At 50.1% G+C, this 14,781-nt stretch overlaps 1 protein-coding gene across 2 annotated transcripts in view; it reads left to right on the top strand.

Annotated features, from left to right (window-relative positions):
• Nucleotides 1-5,920: 5,920 nt before the first annotated feature.
• Nucleotides 5,921-14,781, top strand: part of ADGRG1 (adhesion G protein-coupled receptor G1) — a 56,075-nt gene continuing 47,214 nt past the window's right edge. Inside the window, exon 1 of one of the 2 annotated variants that reach the window (XM_053211402.1) lies at nt 5,921-6,289. The gene's annotated coding sequence lies outside the window, so the exon portion shown is untranslated. The remainder of the gene's footprint in view (nt 6,290-14,781) is intronic. The other variant, XM_053211405.1, reaches the window with a different exon arrangement.

The following is a 14,781-nucleotide window of genomic DNA, read 5'->3' as shown; positions in this document are numbered from 1 at the left end:
CCCTCATAATGGTGAGAGGAAACCTTTACTATGTGTACCAGATGCTCACTATGTGTAATAGCTCATTTAATTTCCCTAACAAGCCAGTGAGGTACGTGGTTATTATCATACTTGTTACATCCATGAGGAAACCAAGCACAGAAAGGTTAAGTGACTCGCCCAAGGTCACACAGCTACTCAGTGCTGAAGCTGAGATCCAAACCAGCCTGTGCTGAACAATGAGGGGGTGGAAGTGACCCAACCAGGTGACAAGTCCTGCTGTGGCGGAGGCCGTATGTGTGTGTTCATGCTGTGGTCCCCCCCTGGATACTCAGAAAGTCAACCACAATTATTGTCACAGCAGGATTTGTCAGAGGGGCAGGGAGCAAGGATGGGGGAATCCCAGACAACCTGGGTTCAAATCCTGGCTCTGCCACTCACTCACTCACTCACCACAGCCCTTGGCCTCTCTGAGACTTAGCTTTCTCACCTGTAAAATGGAGATTGCTCAAGTTGTTACTTCTAGGGGTGAGGTGAGGGATCAGAGAGAAAAAGCTGCGAGTGGCCTGGTCTTAAGTGCTTAAATGTGGGCTGTTACTGGTCACCTGTCCACAGATGTCCTTGGCACTCTCTCCAGGCAATCTCTAACAGGGCTGGGCAGATGGCAGGCCCTCCACAGTGTAAGTGAACGCCTGGTCCACCACTGGACACATCATAGATTCTGCGGGCTGTGTCTAAGAACAATTTGATGGGAGCCTCAGCCTAGGAGCCAGGAGGTCAGTGTCTGGGGTGAGGGCGAAGGTGGGCTCCCCAGCTGGCAGGTCACGGCCAGGGTGGCCAAGCCAGGCTCTTGGGTGGTCATTCTTTTTTTTTTTTTTTTTTTTAATGTTTACTGTTTGACTTTTGTGGTTCTTCACATCTTTTTTTGTTTGTTTTTATTTATTTTTGTGAGAGAAAGCGAGGGGGGGAGGGGCAGAGGGAACCGGGGACAGAAAATCCGAAGTGGGCTCTGCAGGGACAGCAGCGAGCCCAATGCAGGGCTCAAACTTACAAACCGTGAGATCATGACCTGAGCTGAAGCTGGACACTTAACCAACGGAGTCATCCAGTCTCCGGGATATCTGGGGTGGTCATTCTTATGGCAACCACCAGGGGTCACCGTTGGCCGTGTCTGCCTTTCTCCCTGGTCCCAGCTCCCTCAGGTGGCCTGCAGAGGGCAGCAGGGGCAGCCACCTTCCTGCTAGCTGCAGGGTGGGGCATTGGCAAAAAGAGTGCATTTGAAGCCCTGACCTACTTGGCTTCCATACCTCCGTTAAAGAAGAAAATTGGTAAGTCTGCCCATCCAGCTGTGGGTCTGTCTACCCGTCTCTGATCCACCAATCCTTTGTCCCTTTGTCTTCACCCGTCTGTTTGTTCATCCATCTTTCTGTCTGTCCATCCATCCATTTTTTTCCCTTTATTTTCCATTTGTTCATCTATCCATTCATCTGCCCCCTCATCCAGCCATCCACCGGACCATCTAGCCATCCACCTGTCCTTCATTCATCCGTCTGTCCACCTGTCCATCCTAATGTCTGTGCATCTGTCTAATATCATGCTTTTTATTCACCCATGTGCCCCTTCATCCATCCATCCATCCATCCATCCATCCATCTAACATCTGTCCATCTACCCACTGTATATCCCACATGCACTGAGACCTTCTATAGAGCCAGACCTTGCTCAGTCCTGGGTTTCCCCATGAAGGGAGGAGGTACAGTTCCTGCTTCCAGCACCCCGCTGCCAAGCTCACCATCTGGTGGGACAGAAGACAAACCAGGCAGTGATAAAATAGTATGATGTATGTGGACAGACTTGGGGGGTTGGCAAAAATGTCACATTTCATTATTATTAATTTTTAATTCACATTAGACCCTAATACCCCCTTCCCCTGCCTGGGCAGGACATTCAGTTTGTCATTTGTGGAGAAGGCCCTTGAGTTCAATGAAAATCTGGGAGGCTTATGTTGCTCCTAAAAGAAAATGGGGGAAAGACCTTCACCCTTCATCATCACTGCTGGAGCCCTTGTTTTGGAGCCCATGGAATCTCTTCTATCGGCTCTCTCCCTGCCCCTCCCCAGGCTTTCTGGCCCAGGGAAAGCTTCGCTGGACGGAAGCTGACTGGCTGCATCTCAGAGGCACCCCAGACCTTCCTTCCAGCTGTCCCCAACAGTGGGAGCCTCTGGTCTCTGGCAAGTCCTGGCTTCGTTCCCTCATACCAGGTGCCTGGGTTGCAGGAACACCAGCCTCCCCATGGCCCAGAGCCTGGAGCCTGTGGGCTTGGCTGCTTCCTTAGGCAGGGTGTTGGGGCAGGGTGGGGGTGTAATCCAGCAGGGAGGGAGGCTTCTTGTGAAAGGGGGCTTCTAGCTGAGACCTCAGTCTTGAATAGGGTGAGACCGGAAGAGGGGAAGAGGTGTTTTGGCCAAAGGCTTGAGGTTGGGGGGGTGGTGAAAAGGAGAGAGAGGGGGGGAGAGAGAGAGAGAGAGAGAGAGAGAGAGAGAGAGAGAGAGAGAGAGAAGCAAGTGGGTTTAGTGGGCAGGGTGGCAGTGAGAGAGGCAGGAGGGAAGCCAGAGGAAGGAGAAGGGGCTCGGTCACGGAGCTTGGGCAGCAGGGAGATATTGAAGGCCTTTGACCAGGAGAGTTCTTGATCAAGTGGTGTTTCAAAAGGTCACTTCAAAAGGGCGGAGACAGGTTGGAGGGACAGCCAGGGAGGAGCAGCTGTCTCCGGTTGTCCTTGGGTGGACCCGAGATGATGCTGGGCCTCCCCACCCCCAGTGGTGCTGATACAGGTACAGAGAGGGGGTGAGGCTCTGAGAGGAGTTGCAAGGAGGACCCGCAGGGTAGAAGGCCTGACTGGATGTCGTTTAGGGTTGGGAGGCATCAGAGCTGATACCTGGGGGTCCTGGGTGGTTGGAGTGGCCTGTCTGTAACTGCGGTGGGGCGCACAGGACGGGAGAGCAGGTGGTGTGTGAGGCAGTTTTACTGATTTAATCATTTTTAAACATTACAAAACACCGTGGATGTAGAGATATACACACAATTTAACAAAAAATGATAAAAGCCTATCCCCATGTAACCACCGCCCCCAGAAACCCCCTGCCCCCTTTCTCCATTACACACCTCCCTGAGAGAGACATCCTGACACTTAAAAGAATCTCTTCCTCACTTGTATTGATAGTTTTACCACCTGTATCTGCATGTCTAAACAATAGTTTGGGTTTTGCCTGTTTGGCAAGTTTATCTAAACAAAAGCCCACAGTCCTTCAACTCACCTATATTTGTAGGATTCACCCGTGCTGTTTGTTCTGTGTAGTTTGCGTAGATACAGTTTGCGCATGCGTAGATACTGCGCATGCATGCGTCTGTAGATACAGTTTGCGCATGCGTAGATAGTTTGCGCATGCTCATTGCTGCAAGTCATGAACCCAGTAGCGTCTTGCTGGGTACGTTGCTTGCGATTTCCCGCTATTGTAAGGATGCGGGAGCCTTCTCCTATGTAGGTGGTGGCACACTACACACGTTTTCCTCCAAGCTATGCGTCTAGGAGCGGAATTTCTGGAATACAGGTCACATGTATCTTCAACCCTACTGCGTGATACCGGTGTTCTGAAGTGGTTGAACAAATTTCCCATCCAGCCTGGATGCGCGTTCCCATTGCTCCCAATGCCACACTTGGCATAGCTAATTTCTGGCCATCTGCTGGGCATGGAGGGATATCTCACTGGTATTACAAGTGTTTCTAAGGCAATTAATGAGATAGGGCACCTCTTCATGCATTGATGGGCCAGTTGGATTTCCTTTTTTTTTTTTTTTTTAAGTGTTTATTCGAATCTTTTGGCTGCTTTCTACTGGGTTGTCTGTCTTCATAGTGGATGCCTCTGTTGCCAGTGTCCCTCTGACTTCGGCCACTCTGTGGTGAACAAACCTCCTGCTGTCAGAAGGCCAGCCTTCCCACTTCTACCTCAGGGTCTTCTCCAGCATTGTGGAAAAGACTGGAATGGCAGGATGATAGCTGGAGAGGTAGTTCGGTCTCCCGACCTTCTCGCAAACGAGTCTGGTGCTCCCTAGGGGTTGTGGAGCCCCCACGGCCTTCAGTAGAGACCTGATGATGCCCTTATATTGGGGTGTCTGCTTATCCTGTCTTGCTCATTCCAACCTTCACTCCTACCTCTGGTGTCATCTTCTAGATACACTGTTGCACCCAAGCCGTTGTCTCAGGTTTACTTCTCATCTTTTTCTTCTTGATCAGTAGGAGATATTTATATATTCCCGACACAACTTCTTTGTCAGTTTTTTTTTTTAATTTATTTATTTATTTTGAGGGAGTGAAAGAGAGTCCAAGTGGGGGAGGGCAGAGAGAGAAGGAGAGAGAGAATCCCAAGCAGGCTCTGTGTTGTCAATGCTGAGCCTGATGCAGGGCTTGAACCCACAAACCGTGAGATCATGACCTGAGCTGAAATCAAGAGTCGGATGCTCGACCGACTTGAGCCACCCAGGCACCCGTCCTTTGTCAGTTATATTATTGCAAATGTATTCTCCCAGTCTGTGATTTGTCTTTTCACTTTTCCCCTTGTAGTCTTTGGATGAACCGAAATTCTTTAGTTTAATGTAATGAATTACACTTTTCCTGTATGGTTAGTGCTTTTTGTGTTTAAGAACTCCTTCCCAGCTTCAAAGTCAGGAAGACATCTTTCTATATTATTGTCCAGAAGTTTCATAGTTTGTTGCTGCCAGGTCTTTAATTCACCTGCAGTTGGTTTTCGTGACTGGTATGTGTTAAGGTAAAATTTTGTTTTTTTCTCCTGTATGGACACCCAAGTGTCCTAGCACCATTTACTGGAAAGTCAACTCTTTCCACAATGCTCTGAAATGCCACGTCGGTCATAAACCAGGCAGCCACATATGTGTGGGACCGTTGGTGTGTGTACCCCAGTCTGTTTTTTTATGTCCCAATTAAGTTTTAGAATTTTAGCTGGATTTTGCACATTTCTGGTTAGATTTATTTCTAGGTACTTGGTATATTTTGAAATATTATACATGGTGGTTGTGTTAGTGACCTATTGATATGTAACAAATCACCCCAAAAAGTAGTGGCTACAATAAGAAACATTTATCGTCTCCAGTTTTCATGAATCAGGTACTTAGCTGGATGGCTCTGGCTTAAGGTCTTTTGTGAAATCGCTATTAATTTGGTGGCTGGGGCTGAATGCTTGACTTGTGGAGGGGACCTATAGGGCTGTCTCACAACATGGCAGCTGGCTTCCCCTGGACAGGAGATTTGAGAGCACCTAAAATGGGATCCACAGCCTTTTAATAACCTAATATCAGAAATGACATCGCATGATTTCTGCCACATTCCGTTCAGTCGAAGTGAGTTAACAAATACAGCCCAAAGAAGTGGAGGGATGGCATAAAGGCGTGACTACCAGGAAGCAGACAAATTACCTAGCGTTTCCATGCCTTAGTTTCCAGATCTGCAATATGGGGATGGTCATAATGGTAACTAGCTCATGGAGTTAATAGGAGAACACACAAGTTACTAAATGCAACGTACTTAAGAGTGTGCCTGGTGTGTACCAAGTGGTATAAAATCTGTTTTAAAAAATGGGATGATAAAAACTGTCTCATGTACCTCTGCAGGTTAACTGAAATCATGGACACAATATATTTTTTAAATGTTTATTTATTTATTTTGAGTGAGAGAGAGAGTGAGTGAGCAAGCACGAGCGGGGGAGGGGCAGAGAAGGAGGATGAGACAGACAATCCCAAGGAGGTTCCGCACTGTCAGCACGGAGACTGACATCGGGCTGGAACCCACAAACCATGAGATCATGATCTGAGCTGCAATCAAGAGTCAGACGCCCAGGTGCCCCATGGACACAATATTACTGCTGTTCCTGCTCTGTTAATCAAGTGTGATATCTTCATTTTATAGATGAGAAACTGAGGCCCAGAGAGGGCAGAGCTTCAGCCAAGGCCACCCAGCAGGCCACTGGCCCCCTGACCTGGAAAGCAGCGCTCCAGGGTTCTAGCCCAGCTCTGTCACCAGTGACTGGTTGTGTGACCGTGGCCTGGTCTGTTCTCTCTGGGCCTCGGTTTTCCTGTTGGTGAACCAACAAGGAAGGCTGGTCATTCCTCCACCTGCTCCCAGCTCCATCAGACCAGTGGAGGACACTATGACCAAGCCCCAAGGCTTGTGCTCAGAGGTCTGGGGCTAGCAGTTGCTGAGGTCACTCAAGGACCCACAGGCGCTGAGGACGTGCAGTGGAATGGTGAGTGGAAGCTGCCTTCTGGGAATCCACAAGCTTGAGAGCCTGTAGCCTCAAACCAACTGCTACCATACCTAGAGCATTTATGAAGGTGTTACCCACCAGCTGGCCTGAGTAAGCAGTTTCCCACGGGGAGGGGCGGGTGACAAGGCCACCGCTCGGGGTGAGAATTTGCTGCAGCCCTTTAGTTAGGTGGCCTCAGGCAGGCAGGCCTTCTCTGGGCCTCTGAGACTTCGGTCTTGCCTTCCGTGGGTTGAGGCAGGACACCAGGTTTCGGGCCTTGCACTCTGCCTCAAATCAGTCCCTGCCCTTCTCTGGGCCTCAGTCCCCCGTGGAAGAAATGGGATGGGGGACAGCGTAGATAAGGCTCCACCTGACCTGCCCACCAGGCATGTGTGACTGTCCCTCCTAGCATGTGGCCCTGTCTCCACCGGCCGCCACTGCAGGGGAAAGGCAGTGCTGAGTGTGAGCACAGGGACCCCGGCCAGACCACCCTATGGTCTGAGCTCTCCGAGGGTCAGTGCTCCTCACCCGGGCACGGAGAGCAGCACCCACATGGCGGGGCTCACGGGGTTCCCCGGGCCTGGCACAGTGTCCGTGCTCCGTATGACAGAAAGCAATTCCCACCCCACCAGTGCCCCTCCCTGCCTCTGCCAGGCCTCAGGGGCTGGAGTCCGTTCCCAGGCCTCTGCAGGCCCCAGGCCTCCATCCCAGAGGGAGTCAGAACTCAGAAGAGGCCTTGGCCCCAGTTCCAGAGCAGGTGCTGGAGTCTCCTTCCCAAAGCCAGGGCTTCCATATCCTGCTGGGCCTCCAGGCCAACCCCCAAATTAGTTATCATTTAGTTAGGGCCCCCAGTCTGCAGGCAGTTAATTGCTCCCATTAGCAAAACAGGAAGACCTTAATGAACAATTAATGGATAAAACCGATGACTTCCAGAGCAACTTCTTTCAACAGAGACTGATTTTATTAACCACTTAGTCACTTGGACAAAGGCTGATATTTGTGGATTTGCATCCTCCAAGATGCTGGGAGGAAATACAGAGTCAGTGCTGTGCCAAGTGGTGTGGTGTGCAAATCCCACCTCATCCAGTCTTATAGTGAAGTACTATTTCTATTTATTTATTTGAGATGCGGAGAGAGAGGGAGAGAGAGAGAGAAAGAGAGAGAGAGAGAGAGAGTGTGTCCCACGCAGGCTCCACACTGTCAGCACGAAGCTGTGCTCAAGCTCACTGGAAGCGGGCTCGAACTCACAAACCATGAGATCATGACCTGAGCTGAAGTCAGGTGCTTAACACTCTGAGCCATCAGGTGCCCCCAAAGTCCTGTTATTATGCTCATTTTATAGGTGAGGCAGCTGAAGCTCAGAAAGGCTATTCTCTTTCCCAAGGTCACATAACTTAGTACAAATGGATCCCAGTGGGTCTGACTCCAAGGTATTTTCCCCTTGAGTGGCCTCTCAAACACCAGTTTCCTTTTATGGATGGAAGTCTCCAGAACCTGTAAGCTAAGGGGCTGTTGACCAACTCCCTCATGGCCTTGCAGGGAAGACTTGTTTGGACTCAGGTCTGTTTTCATAGCAACTCCATTGCTTTAGTGATGAAGGAAGCCCTCAGGACCTCAGACATGCTGAGGCTGGCTGGTCCCCTCCAGGTCCAATCTTCAAGTTCCGGATTTGTCTCTGCTTCTCACTACCTACCTCTTCCTTGTCTGTGGTTCTCCCCACAAGGCAATGATAATGTGGTTTTAGATGGCATAGGAAGATTACATTTTAATTTTCGTTTCATGTATAGCCTTTATTTTATTTTTTAAAAAGATTTTATTTTTAAATCTCTCCACCCAATGTGGGGCTCGAACTTAACAACCCCGAGACCAAGGGTGGCATGCTGTACTGACTGAGCCAGCCAGGCGTCCCTAGTTTTATGCATATCCTTCAATTACAGCATGTGACTCTGGTCACTTAACACAGTGATATTGCACTTTCTTTGAAAATCTATCATTTTGAATTACATTTTCAAAAAAATCAATAGACCTAAAAGAAAACATTAGGTAAATATTTGGCAGATTTGATTTCTAGATTTGGAAAAAAACAGTGAGAATGAACTTGCCTGCCTGAAGCTGGGGAGACCTGGTCTGGGTTATCCCTTCTCTTCTTAACCAGACAAGTCCAGGGAGCGGTTTGGCAGTTTCAAGAGAGAAGTCCTTTCCCAGAGGGGAAGCTGGCCTTCCTCCTGAGCCATCAGGCTCATGCTGCAGTGAGTTATTTACTTCTCTGCAAATGTTATCAAGATACTACATGCACATAGTTTAAAAAGTATCATGGTTGCCTGGGGGCAGGGATGGAGGGGAGGTTGACTGCAAAGGGGGCAGGAAGGAACTTTCTAGAAAGATGAAGATGGTCTATACTTTGACTTGGGTGTTTGTTGCATGAGTGTACACATTTGTAAGTCATCAGCCTGTACACTTAAAATGTGGAAATCGTATTATAGGTAAATAAAGCTGATTTGAAAACAAACTTAAAACCAAGGCCACAAATATTCATTTATGTTGGGGGTCACTAATATTTGTTGCTACGTCTGAGTTCTGAGGGCTGTACTTTGCTGCACTAGAGTATATGCTGGTTCCCATTCAGCTATCATTTCAGCTGCTCCCAAAGCCACCATTTACAGAGTTCTGTCATGCCCCGGTCACAGCAAGGGTGCTTAAAATGTCAGAGAATTACATTTGGCAAAAAGATGTCACAAGTCAGACATGAAGTGATTGATTAATTAATAAATAGTGTTGGGACAACTGGCCCCTCCATTTAGAAGGAAATCAAGTTAGATCCCTACCTCACACCATACACACACACACACACACACACACACACACACACACACACAAAGAGTCCACATAGATTAAAGATGGATGGATTAAATGTTAAAAGAAAATGATAAGAGTATTTGAGAGTATTAGAAGAAAATAGAGGGGTTTTTAAAAATGAAACTCAACCAGAAAAAGTCAAAACATGAAAGTCAAAGATCATAAGGCAACGTTACATTTGACTAAATAATAATGGACAACTTTCTATGACCAAACACACTAGGAATTTGACTAAAAGGCATGCAGAAAATATTGTCTCATATGTATTAGTAATAGTAGTAGTAGTAAGAGAGAGACAGGGTGCAAGTGAGCAAGGGGCAGAGAGAGAGAGAGAGAAGCAGGACTCACCTAAAGTGGGGTTCGAGCTCACAAACCGTGAGATTATGACCTGAGCTGAAGTCAGATGCTTAATGACTGAGCTGCCCAGGTGCCTTGCCTCATATGTAATAAAGAATGAGGATTTTAATATGTAAAAAGGTCCTATACATCAGTAAGAAAGTGACAAAAAGCCCAATTAAAAATGGGTAAAGGATATGAACATTTGCATCACACAAGAAGAAATAAAAATGGACGATGAAGTTATGAAATTACATGATTACAATTCACAATTACAGATAGGAACGTTAAGACAATAATGTCACCCTTCTCCAGAGTAGCAAAAGTTAAAAAACATTGAGGGATGCCTGGGTGGCTCAGTCAGTTAAGCTCCTGACTCTTGGTTTTGACTCAGGTCATGATCTCACGGTTTGTGGGCTCGAGCCCTGCGTCGGGCTCTGTGCTGACATCGTGGAGCCTGCTTGGGATTCTCCCTCTCTCTCTGCCCCTTCCCCCTCTCATGCTGTCTCTCTCAAAATAAATAAATAAACTTCAAAAACAAACATTGATACGGTATGGGAAATATTAAAAATTTTTTAATGTTTATTTATTTTTGAGGCGGGGGAGGGGTAGAGAGAAAGGGAGTCACAGAATGAGAAGCAGGCTCCAGGCTCTGAGCTGTCAGCACAGAACCCAATGCGGGACTCAAACCCACAAACCCCAAGATCATGACCTGGGCTAAAGTCGGGCGCTTAACCAACTGAGCCACCCAGATGCCCCTTAAGGTACTACCTTAAAGTATAGCTACTGCAATTTAGCAGCACCTAGAAAAGTTTGAGCTGCATAAATTCTCTGCAGTTCAACCTGGCAATCTCTCTCTTAGAAATCTATCCATCAGAAACAGCCACCTGTGTGCCCCAAAATATGTGTTAATTACTGGAAAATAGATTTTACTAAAAATTGGAAACGGCCTAAATTTCCTTCAAAAGGGGTTTATGGAAAAAGAAATTTTATATTCTGCACAATGGAATTCCTGCAGCAATTAGAAAGAATGAACTAGAACTCTATCTACTGATCTGGAACAACATCCATCATATCTGGGCAAGAGAAAAGAAAGCAAGTTGCGAAACTATATATAACGTAGTAATCATATCTTTGTGAAACAATTGCATATATGAGTGACAAGTATCTAAAATAATAATAGCTCAAAAAACTGTGTACTGTCCATGTCAGCAGCATGGGGTTATTATGACCATTCCACAGATGAGGACACTGAGGCACAGAGTGGTTAAGTTACTCGTCCAAGGTGGCACAGCTGGTCAGTTGCAGAGCCAAAATTTGAACCCCCGCAGCCCACCTCCACAACTGGAGCATTTGATTTTATTTTGGCCTCAAAGGCCAACAATAGTTCTGTTAACAACGATGACCTCTCAAAACAGCACTGGAGAGGCTGAGTCACTTTTTAATAAATACTTACAATAAACAGACACTAAAAAACATGAACTGGTAAAAAGAAAACCTTATCAAAAGGCCCAGTTTCCTGCAGACGCCCTCCTCAGACAGTTTTAGTTCATGTGGCCGTTACCTCCAGAGCAATAAATAACATGTGTATACAGCTATTTCTTGATTTATTAAACTTGGGCATTATCTATTGACTTCTACAAGCCCTGGAAAAAAGAATCAGCTTATCTTTTTTTCTCTCTTTTCCTGTTATGCTGCTGTTTGCGTTGGACCCTGGGGTGAGCCGTTCATCCCGCTGTTGCTAAGTCGAGGTCTATTGAAGCTCACAGTCAAACAAGGACTTACTTGTCCAAGGTCACTTCAAGGTGGTGATGGAGGGATACCAGACCCCTGGCCTGTGTATCTCCAGGGACTGGATGCTTCTGGGATGCTCTGTGGCCGGCTCACCCCATGGGGGACAGCGGTGCACTCCCTGCCTTCTCACTCTGCCAAGGTTCGGCAAGGCTGGAGCTGGGTGGAGCTGGCTGAGTGCCCCCCCCCCCCCCCCCCGGTGTCCTCTGCTCAGAGGCGGCAGCGGGTGTGTTTGCCGAGCAGCAGGTGTGGCCTCCTGGTGTTTGACCAGCCAAGGCTTCCATTCTCCACTGTGCAGGGGCCCAGATCCCTGCCCCTGTGTACCTGATACCTCCAGAGGAAAGGCTGAACCAGTGACAGGCTGGTGAAGGGTTGGGCACCTAATACCCAAGACCCTTGGAAAGAAAGCACCACACTCCCATTCCTGGACTCTGGAGTCACCCGGTTGGAGAGGCTTGTGAAAAAAACATGACCAGTGCTGGGCATCATCCCAAACCAGTTAAATCAGGAACTGTGGTGGGAGGCCTTGGGTCTAGAATGGAGAGGAGCCCAGAGAAGGCTGAGATGTACCGAGGTCATGGAGCAACCATAGGATGACTACGTAGCAGTCCAGGTCAAAGGCCTCTTTAGCCTGGAGAGAAGCAGGCTGAGTGGGGGCAGTGAGGAAATTTAGGGCTGGGGCAGCTTTGTGGCTATGGGGATGGAGGGGGAGGTGGCTGCTCAGCTGAAGGGACAGCGGGTGAAAGAGGCAGCAGAGCGGTGGTGGGGTCTCTGTGCTGTGGGGATCGCCTTCCTAGCAGGGCCAGGCAGGACAAAGACGGGAGGGGTGAGGGAGGCAGGCACAGCCACGAAGGGGCCACATGGGACCGTGCTCCAGCTGAGCCAGGCCACAGGCTGCTTCATCCTCAGCAAGAGCTGCGTGTGGGTGTGGGTGTGGGTGTGGGTGTGGGTGGTAAGTGCTGGGTGGTGGGTGCTGGGGGCAGTGCCCGTTTGGGGGATGCAGACACAGGTGGGTTTCTACACGTCAGGGGGGAAGAGTCGGGGCAGGGCTCTGAGGCAGGGCGTGGAGGAGGCAGTGGGGGTGTCCGGGGTGCAGGTGGGGAGATGGGAAAATGTGGCAACACAGCCCCGAAGCCCAGTGCCGCCCCTCCCCCTGAACCAGAGTCTGAGCGGGCCTGGCACCCGCAGTCCCGTCCTCGGGGAGGCCCTGTGGACCCTGCCTTCTGATTCACGGCAGATGGGGCATCACGTGAGCACATCATCAGGGACGCAGGCGCCCAGGGACCAGGCAGATGGCGAGAGGGAAGTGGGGCAGGGCTGGCACAGAGGGGTCCCTCGAACAGCGGGGAGGGGCTGGCTGGGCCTCCGCCTCTCCAGGCTTACCCTCCGCCGGTCAGCATGCCTCACCAGGAGTTCCTCGAGGCCCTTGTGGAGCCCTGCAGATTCTGGGGTCAGGCCCGGGCTGCTGGGGAGCAGGGCTGAGGGTGTGGCAGGAGTTTGGGACACCAGTATGTGACCCCTGCCGGGTGCCAGCCTGCCCGGGCACAGGTGGGCTGAGGCACCTGCCCGGGTCCCTTAACCTCCCAACTCTCCCTGGATCCCAGTGGTTTGGCCGGGGCCGGAACATCCTGGCCCTTCCCGGCCTCAGACCCTGCTGGGCCCTGGGCTCCGCGCTTTGCACACCCTTCGTTCCTGTGAGGCACGTGCCCCAGGTGCGCCTGCTTGAGAGACGAGGACCCTGAGGCACAGGAGGCTTACCCATGAGTAAGTGCTGGTCTTTGGGGCTGCAGAGTGTGAGATCTTGTCCACTGTGCTTTCCTGGCCCCTCAGTCAGGAGGGGGCTCCTCGACCAGACCGGGCTCCGCGCTGGGTGCCAGAGGGCACGTGCCCCTGTCTCAAACCCCATCCCTGCCACTGCCGAGCCCACGGTCCGCTAGGGTGTCAGGACCCACAGAGACAGCAAGGTCGGTTTACCTGGGGAGAATCCTGGCTTCGTTCCCCTCTGGTTGTGTGAACTGGGGTGTCTGCCCCGGTTTCCTTACCTGGAAAAAGCGGATAGCCGTAGTGTCTATGTTGGGGGGTAGTTGTGAACGTTAAGGAGTTAATGCAGTAAAGCGTCTAGCATAGCGCCTGGCCCGTATAAATGTTCGTCTTTGTCATATGATCTCCACGGCGGGCAGATGGGTGCTCTTGGTTCTGTGGCCACACTAAGCAGCAAGGGAAACTAGGGGATGATATTCTGAGGAGCTATGGGTCCCTCCTCTAGAAGGCACAGTGGCTCTTGGCAAATACCCAAACCATCTGACTTGAAATCTAGGGGTTGTTAGCTGGAGGCCCGTGGATCGTGTCTGTCCCTAAATGGGTCTTGATTGATTCTCAAAGGGCTTTAAATCCATTTGAATGAATTCCCAACTTTTAACCATGTAGATGTCACCAAAAGAAAAAAAAATCAGATTTCTGGCTTCTCTTGAAAAACTGAAGAGTCAGGCTCTACGGTGCCCAAAGCCCTTCAAGTGATGGTTTGTTCCAGTCGAGCGTCATTTGAGAACATGGGCCCATATTCTCCCCGCCCCACTTCTTACCTGCTCTCACTGCTTGGCTTGGCTGGCCCCTGAGGGCACTACATTTGTAACTCTTAGCCCAGTGCAGCCATCAGCTTCTGCGGACCGGGAAGCTGAGGCTGGCCGAACAGATCAGAGTCACCCAGTGAGCCTGGCCGGGGTTGGGACCCTAGCTCCCAGCCTGCAAACTCAGCTTCAGGGTGCTTTTTGCCACGTCGGTCTGCTGAGGCTTAGCCAAGTGCCCCTGTGCTCGGCGGGGAGGATGGCTCAGTGCTTAAACAAGTAGCTGCTAGAACATGGCAGGCCTGGGTTCAAATGTTGGTTCTGTCACTCTTCAGGGCAAGTAACCTGTGCTCTCTGAGCCCTTTTTTTGTTGTTTTAACTATGCAATGGGATAAGAACAGTCTGCCTGACAGAGTCGTGGAGTTAGAGGGAGCTGCAGGGTCATTGGCATCTGACAGCGAGCACCTCCTTAACTTTTCTACCTTAGGTGCCTCCCTCACCCCACCACACACAGGACATACTTATTCTCGGGACAGAGCTCAGAGACAAGTGGAAAAGCCAACTGAGAGGGCGCAGCTGCCCCCGTCTGTGTAAAAAGACAGCCTCCCCCCGCTTCCCCGCCTCCGGGGCTGGGACAGCCCCAAGTTGGAGGGGAGTTCCACGGTGCTAGCTGTGGCCGTGTCCGTGCTGGGCTGCCCTGTAAACACAGACGCCCTCTCTGTGTCAGAAGCTTCTACCGTGTCCCTGCTATTTCCTCAAGTGGAGCTGTCTTCTCAGGCTTAGTTCTGACACGGATTGGATAAATTCAGAGACGCACCAATCACAGTGCCTGTCAGCTGTCCTAAAGGTAACCCTTCCAGGAGTGGCGGCTCTGGGGCCGGCCGCAGCGTCCCAGGAGCAGGCCCCACTACCCCCTCCACCACAGTCCAACATTGGGTTTCAGGC

This window comes from Acinonyx jubatus, chromosome E2 (genome assembly GCF_027475565.1).
Source record: "Acinonyx jubatus isolate Ajub_Pintada_27869175 chromosome E2, VMU_Ajub_asm_v1.0, whole genome shotgun sequence".
NCBI lineage: Eukaryota > Metazoa > Chordata > Mammalia > Carnivora > Felidae > Acinonyx > Acinonyx jubatus.
The sequence above is the reverse complement of the archived record's forward strand: the minus strand, read 5'-3'. Positions and strand labels throughout refer to the sequence as shown.